Here is an 8,306-nt window from a genome sequence, read left to right as displayed (position 1 = left end):
GCAGAATTCTTCCAGTTACAGATCTAAATTAAGGTCCACAGAAAGGGAAGTGATGGTTACCCAATGGCCCAAGAACACACAGTGAGTGAAGACAGACAGGACTAGCTCCAGGGGTCTCCTGGCTGCCAGGCCTGGTTCCCAGGCTCTTGCATGGCTAAAGAGTTGCTGTCAGACTGTACAGGGTTAAAGAGAGAAGCAGAAACCTGGCAGACCAACTGGTTTGACTACCCAGGAGAGTTTTCTAAGGTGACTCACTCAGCACAAGCCTGTTCTACCTTCTTCCTCCCCCACCCCTGTGTGCACCTTGGATTAACCTCAGGCTAAGGTGAAAGGTCACTCTCCCCAGGTACAGGTTTAAAAATAGGCCCATTTTCACAGAACCTTGGCAAATAAAGCCCAACCCAGCCTTCCTCTCTTGGCCCCAGGATTCCCTTCCTGGAGTTCTCTTAAGCCAAGAGTTTTTCACCTTTCCTATGTCCTGGATCCCTTGGGTGGTTCCTGGTAGACACCTCAGAATCATGTTTTCAAATGCTGAAAAGAAAAATATAGTAAACCCATGATAGTGAAAATAAAGATATTGGTTTTTTTTTCCTTTCCAATTCCCAAATCCCAGGTTAAGAAACTCTGGTTTAGGCTCTGTAACTGGGTGCCCGTCCCCACCCTAACAGCCTGGTGCTTTACCCTAGAAGCAATTATAATCACAGCTGATATTTAACTGGCTCTTTTAAAGTTTGACTGGAGAATCATCATCGTTTTGGGGCTGGAAATGCAGCCAGAGTTCCACCCTGTGGCTCTGATCTGTGTTTTTGCCAACTTGGCCCAGCGTTAAGGCCCAGTTTAAGTAACTTCATGTGGGTCACACAGGAAGTCAATGGCAGAGCTGGAATCATCTGTGTCTTGTCTGTCACAATAGCCCTGTGAGGTGGGGACCTTGTGATCCACCCCCATCTGGCAGGGTAGGAAACTGAGTCTCAGGGGAAGCTGCTAACTGGTTTTCCTGATGCTCGGGTCACCATGTGACCCCCCCACTACATAAGAGCCCAAGGATGTCTATTATCTCCAGGATTAAATGAGTAAAATCTGAGGCCCAAAGATCATTTGTATAATTCTCTCCTTATTGGTGGAGATTGATTACTTAAGGCATCTAGTGAGAGGCATTATTGGGAAGAGCTTGGGAAAGGAGGGATCCTGGTCCCTGGCAGTTGGAAGAGGTAGGTGACTCTAGATTCTCCTGAGTGAGACTTTGATAAAGGGAGAGAAAGGTGGGGGCAGGGAAAAGCCATCAGGTGGAGGAATCACCTCCATCGTGTTCCCCCAGTGTCTTGCCGGAGACAATGAAGTCATTGTGACAATTATAAAGTTGCTGAGAGACATAGTTTTGGGGTAATTTAATCATTTTATTAATAAGGCCAGCATGGTGTTATTTTGTTTTGTTTTGGAGGGGGGAATGCAGGGCAATTGGGGTTCAGTGACTTGCCCAAGGTCACACGGCTAGTGTGTCAAGTATCTGCGTCTGGATTTGAACTCAGGTTCTCCTGACTCCAGGGCAGATACTCTATTCACTGCAACACCTAGCTGCCCTAGCATAATGTCATTAATAAAAGAATGGTCTGGGGCAGCTAGGTGGCAAAGTAAATAGCAACAACCCTGGAGTCAGTGGCTTTTCCTTGTCTTCCTCAGACATGGAACTCTGGGACCATACTCTGTGCTAGCCCAAAAACCGCTGGCTGCCCACCTGACAATCCACGGTATTTCACACACTGTGAATATATACTGTACTGGTCCACTTGAGTCCTTTGTTCAAAGAAGGGTGATCTACACACCTCCGCATTGTTGAACTTTTCTTAGGGCCACCCACCCTCCCACTATGGGTGATGCATACATTCTGTTATTCAGTGATGATGCCACTTACTAGTATTTCTTCTAAGCAGTCTGGGAGATCTTTCATCAGATATAGAAGAATCCTCTTAGATCTCTCTCTGAATGGTTGGGAACTAGTCAGCTAGTTTCTGGGAATTAGTCATTTTCCAATCATATCTGACTCTTTTCTACCCCATTTTCTTGGAAGAGATATTGAAATGATTTTCCATTTCCTTCTCCAGGTTATTTTACAAATGAGGCAAAATGGGGTTAAGTGACTTGCCCAGGGTCACCCAAGTGTCTGAGGCTGGATTTGAACTCAGGTCTTCTTAGATGTCACAGTGGATAGAATGCCAGGCCTGGAGTCAGGAAAATACATCTTCCCAAGTTCAAATTTATGGGGTATAGGCTTTGGGAACCCCCTTGAACTCTCCTTGAATCTTCCCACTTGATCTGGCATTCCCTGAAGTCATACGCCTTCCATCATCACTATGTCCAAATCTCATTTACCCTTAACCTAGCCTGGCCCTCTTTGGTTATGTCCAGGTAGCCGTCAGTACTTCCCACCCTTAATCCCATTCTCTTGGTTCCTGGATCCCTCCTCCAGTCACCCCACACTACTAGACCACCCCTAGATCCCTCCCACAGTCTTTCTGCATATAAAATCCATCTTGCCTCCATGAAGGGGCTGAGATTCAATCTAGCTCAGATTCTATCTGGCCTGCTTGTCAATACAAGAATCACAAAATGGTCAGATTCCTTAAGAGTCTAGTCAATGGTGGGATTTCTTAAGAGTCTACCCAATGTGGCTGATCTTTAATAAATTTTGTTTTACTTTGGCTGAAAGAAGGCTTGGGTCGAATTCATTCAAGCAGGACCCGAAGTATAGATATTTTGGGGTCCCAGCACCCCTAAACCTCCACAAAATCTAGCCTCAGACACTTACTAGTTGGGTGACCCTGGGCAAGTCACTTAACCCCACTTGCTTCAGTTTCCTCATCTGTAAAATGAGCTGGAGAAGGCAAACCCCTCCAGTCTCTTTGCAAAGAAAACTTCAAATGAGGTTTCAAAGAGTCAGATACAACATGCTAGATTGTTATGATAATTTTTAAAATTTTAATGATGCCTTTTTATTTCATCTTTTTTTTTTTGCTTTTTGGAGTGCAATAGGGGTTAAGGGACTTGCCCAAGGTCACACAGCTAGTAAGTGTGTTAAGTGTCTGAGGTTGAATTTGAACTCAGGTCCTCCTGAATCTAGGGCCGGTGCTCTATTCACTGTGCCACCTAGCCGCCCCTTTATTTCATCTTTAAAGCATGATTAGGCTTGAGGGGAGTTAGGGGATGTACAGTTGTGCCTGTCTTGACTGACCCCATAGTGGTATGTCTTCTTGTTGGCTGGACGACAGGGGTGATAAGGGAATGCTGTAAGAGTTATGTTCCCATTATCAGCGACCTCTTCTGAGAAAACTAGTCTAGAATAAAGTAAGATTATCAACCCCTTGTCCGTGTCTTTCCTGTCTGACCAGATCAAGAGTGAAACTGTGCTAGCAGCCCTCCTGTGTGCTGTCTATCTGTCTTACACTGCTTTAGCCCGTTTGCCCAGGCTACTTAGCAGGCTGTGGCTGCTGGGCATGCCCCAGCTTCTTGGAGTCACAGGTAGGAGTATTTGGGGGGCTGGTGGACACCCAAGGGGATGAGCAGCCCAGAAGGGCTCTGCCCATCGCCCATCCTCCCTCCAGAGGTGCTAGACCTCCTGAACACACCCTATACCCCAACAATGGGGAGAATCATTAGGGGGCATTTAAGCGCTGTCATTTCTGGATATCCTTCTTTCTGCCCACCCTCCTTCAAGGAGCATCTCATTGAAACAAAGAAAACACGGAAAATCAGGCGAGATCACACCTGACAGTGACTACTCCCCACCCAGAGCCTCCAGCCTCTCCAGTGAAAGGAGGGAGGTGTATTTCTTCCCATCTACTCTAGGGCCAAGGCCACTTGTGAAAAGCACAGTGTTAGGTTTTACCTTAATGTTCTTTTTGAATGACCTTATTGTAGTCATTTCACACATTGCCTTCCAGATTCTGTTTCATTCTCCCCGCCTGAATCAGTTCACAGACTGTTAAAAGTCACTAGGGGTCAGTAAGAGTGGGGGCCCGAGTTTATCTGACTTTCGTTTATTGGAAAGTGAAACCTGCTGAGAGTCCCAACAGGCATTCAGGCCAATGGCTGAGTAGCTGCCCTTCCCTTCCCAGGGCTCCCTTCCCACTTTAGCTGAAGTTAGCTTAGGATTCCAGAATATCCAGTCACCCACCCTAGTTTGCCAGGAATATCAGTTCTCAAAATAAGGAAGGAAAGTGGGGGAGGGAACCTTGAGGTCCCAGAGAGGCCTCTTTCAAGCCTGGGAGGAAATCAAAGAAAGTACCAATGAACTCTTAATAATAACAACTTTTATTTTAGAGCTGTTTACAAAGTGTTTCCCTTTAAATCCTCCACCCCCAACCCCAAGGCAGGGTAAGAGTTTTTATTCTCTGCTTGAATGATGAGAAAAATGAAAAGTCAAGTAGTTTGCTTCTGTTCCTAATAGCTAGGAAATATTTAAGTTTAGATTTGAACCCAGGCCTCGTGACTCTGTTTATCACTCTTGACATTGTATCGCAGGTGCTTCTCTCCAAGCCTATGAAATAGTTTCTGGCCCCCAAATGGATTCCTGAAGGAATTTCGATTAAAAAAAAAAATCACCGTAGTGATATAATTAGAAGGGCATCATTAGAAGAAGCCCAGAAGAGGGCTGACTTAGGAGATGTGGGTTGGGCAGCCAAGTTCAAGGTCTGAGACAAATTCCTGACCCCAGGGCTCTATCCACTGCACTACCCAGACACCTAAATATAAGATTGTTTGAGAAAAGAGAGAGCTCCAAAAGCTGGAGGTGGGAGGTAAGGAGGGATCACAGATAGGAAAGGCTTCATGGCTGACTTGAGAGTGACCCCATTTGGGGTCTTCTTAGCAAAGACACTGGAGTGCTTTGCCATTTCCTTCTCCAAGTCATTTTACAAATGAGGAAACTGAGGTCAACAGGGTTAAGTGACTTGCCCAGGGTCCCACAGTTAATAAGTTTCTGAGGTCAGATTCTAACTTAGCCCTTCCCGACTCCAGGCGGGGTACTCTATCTATTACAAGAGATGATCTCAAAGGAAGAAAAGGATTCTAAAAAGGAAATGTGACTAGAGGAAGAACGCTTTAGGACATGTTGTGCAAATCACAGTGAAGGGAGAGGAAATGCTAAGTTCAGGGAACTGTGAGTAGTCCAGTGTGGTGGGAACTCGGAGCCCCGGAAGGGAAAGCAATCTGAAAAGGGAGGCTGAAGCCACTTTGTGAAGGGCTCTAAATCCCAAACAAAGAATTTCTATTTCATCCTGGATACAACAGAGTCGTGAAAAATGCCTGAGTGCCACTGGTCACATGGTCAGACCTGGGCTTTTATAATAACTGCTAGCCTTTCATAGCATCTTATGGTTCAGAATAATTATGTTATCTCATTTTATTATGTTAGAATATTATATTATAATTATAGCATAATAATATAATTGTGTCATATATTATTATAACATAATTATGTTATAATTATTTCATATTCAATTATATTATCTCATTGTATCGTCACAGTAACACTGGGAGGTAGACTGTATTATTATCCCCATTTTACAGTTGAGGAAACTGAAGCAGAGAGTGGTTAAGGACTTGTCCAGGGTCATACAGCTAGTGAGTTTCTCAGGCTTAATTGAAACTCGGGTCTTTCTGACCCGAGGCCCAGCACCACATTATTTGGGCAGCTGTGTGATGGACTAAAGAGGGGAGGGACTGGCAGCAGGGTGACCAGTTAGGAGACCATTATCATCATTAGAGTGACGGACACCCTCACTAGGGTGGCAAGTTTTCTGAATATTGAGAAAGGGAGTGGATGGGAGAGATATTGGGGAGCTAAAACTTGAGTATGGGGGGGTGGAGAGTGAGGGAAAGTGAGAAACTGAAGGATAGTGGAAAAAATGGTCTGGTTCAGTCTTGGGTTCCCTAAATTTTTTGCTTTATCCACAGCTGAAAAGGTTGTCAATGAAATTTGTTCTGAGTCACCATGACCAGGTTCAGGCCTGCTTGGGGCTGATATGGGAGTAAAAATACCTTTGTTCTTAGGGACTTTCCCATTTGCAAAGCTCTTTCAGGTCCATTTTCTCTTTGAATCCCTCTCCCTCACCACTCTCTTCCCTGTATACAACTTTGATGAATTTTAACTCCAAAATCTCTCCTATCCACCCTCCTCTCACTGAATCCTTGCTATATCCCTGTGAGTTAGGCAGGAATCATGCCCATTTTCCAGATGAGAAAATAGGCTCAGAGAGGATGTGACTTAGTCTCTATGCATCCAGCCCCTCCCTTCTCTAATCCATTAAATTGCCCAAGGTATACAAGCCAGGCCAATGATTTCAGTTCTATCATCTATAAAATGTGGGTGATTATCCTTGCCCTCCCTGCTTTCCTCCTAGAGACCTTGGGAGGATCAAATGAATGAAAGGTTGGAGGTAAAAGTGCTTTGTAAACTATAAAAACACTCAAGGCATCATAAGGAGCATAAATGTCGAACTGGAAAGAACCTTAGACACCATCTCACCAGCCCAACTCCCTCATTTTGCAGATGGGGAAACTGAGGCACAAATAAGTTATATGATTTGTCCAGGAAGGTAGGAGAGGTGGGATTCCAGCTAGTTCTCATCATGAAGAGGATATCGGGAAGCATGGTCCAAGTGGAAAGATTCCTGCCTCTGGAGACAGAAAACCTGGGTTCAAATCTCCACTCTGACTTTATTACCTCAGTCTCCTTATCTGCAAAATGAAAGGGTGGAAGTAGATATAGTCTCAAGTCCATTCTAGCTTAACATCTAAGAATCTAAGGTAAGTCACTTCACCTTCCTACATGTCAGTTTCCCTCTCCATAAAATGAAGGGTTGGACTCTGAGGTCCCTTCTGGTTCTATGCCTCTGATCCTAGAATAAAAATGATGATTCTAAGCAAGATATTTGTAGACAGGAATTAATATTAACAATAGTTATTAACATTAATATAACAATGCCTATTATTAAATAGTTAGCATTTATTTAACACCTCGAGGTTTACAAAGTGCTTTACAAATATCATTTCATTTGATCCTTGCTGCAATCGTGTGAGACAGGTGCTAATATTATCCCAATTTTACAGATGAGGAAACTCAGCAAGGTCTGAAACTGACTTTGAACTCAGAGCCTCCTTATTCCTGGCCCAGCATTCTATCCCATGGGCTACCTAGCTGCCTTCTATTTACAGGCAAAAATTACTTTATTAATTAATAAATGCCCCAGGTGTTGAAAATGATAAATGAAGAATTTGGAGCTCCTTGAGATTTGTCTGACTTGATACAGAGTAGAAGCAGATTGATTTATGTGATGACAACAATAATGTAAAGGAAAACATATTGGAAAGACCCTGGTAAAGTATTATTGCTTTAAAACAGCTACTACATAATGGTCTTTCCCTTGCCAAAAAAAAAAAACAAAAACCATAAAACAACATTAAAGGAATATGTATCAGAGTACATGTGACCCTGAATAAATGAAACTGTCTACTGCCCTTGTCAGATCACATCTAGAATATTGTATTTAAGTCAAGAAGACCTTAATTCAAATCTAGATTCAGACACTTACTGGTGGTGTAACCCTGGACAAGTCATTTCACTTCTGTTTGCCTCAGTTTCCTTAATTATAAAATAAGGATAATAATAACAACCTTTTTGATTTATCAAATGAGATAGTAAACCACTTAGCATGGTGCCTGACACATAGAAAGTGCTTAATAAATGCCTGTTTCACTCTGAGGTACTGTCTTACACCCACCAGATTGGCTAACATGACAGAAAAGGAAAATGGCAAATGCTGGAGAGGACATGAAAAAATAGGGACACTAATGCACTGTTGGTGGAATTGGAAACTGAGGGGATGCCCATTGATTGAGGAATGACTGGACAAGTTTCAATCTATGATTGTAATGAAGTATTATTGTACTATAAGGAATGATAAAGGTTTGAGAAAATATATAAGGTTTGAGAAAAACCTAAAAAGATTTACATGAACTGATGCAAAGTGAAGTGAGCAGAACCAGAGAACATTGTATACAGTAACAGCAACATTGTAACAATGATCAGATATGAAAGACTTGGCTGCCCTGATCAAGACAATGATCCAAGACAGTTCCAAATGACCCATGATGAAAAATGTTATCCACCTTCACAAAACTTTGAATACAAATTGAAGCATACTTTTACCACTTTTCTTTTTCTTTCTTTCTTTCTTTCTTTCTTTCTTTCTTTCTTTCTTTCTTTCTTTCTTTCTTTCTTTCTTTCTTTCTTTCTTTCTTTCTTTCTT

At 42.9% G+C, this 8,306-nt stretch overlaps 1 long non-coding RNA gene across 1 annotated transcript in view; it reads left to right on the top strand.

Annotated features, from left to right (window-relative positions):
* Positions 1–1,149: 1,149 nt before the first annotated feature.
* LOC138156284 (uncharacterized) overlaps positions 1,150–8,306 on the top strand; it is a 36,387-nt gene continuing 29,230 nt past the window's right edge. Inside the window, exon 1 of the long non-coding RNA XR_011167113.1 lies at positions 1,150–1,211. This is a non-coding gene — a long non-coding RNA (uncharacterized lncRNA). The remainder of the gene's footprint in view (positions 1,212–8,306) is intronic.

The sequence above is a fragment of the Petaurus breviceps genome, unplaced genomic scaffold (genome assembly GCF_028583685.1).
Source record: "Petaurus breviceps papuanus isolate PSGF00001 unplaced genomic scaffold, PetGlider_PUasm1.0 99, whole genome shotgun sequence".
NCBI classification, from domain to species: domain Eukaryota; kingdom Metazoa; phylum Chordata; class Mammalia; order Diprotodontia; family Petauridae; genus Petaurus; species Petaurus breviceps.
Note: the sequence above shows the minus strand (reverse complement) of the source record. Positions and strands in the feature narration are given on the sequence as shown.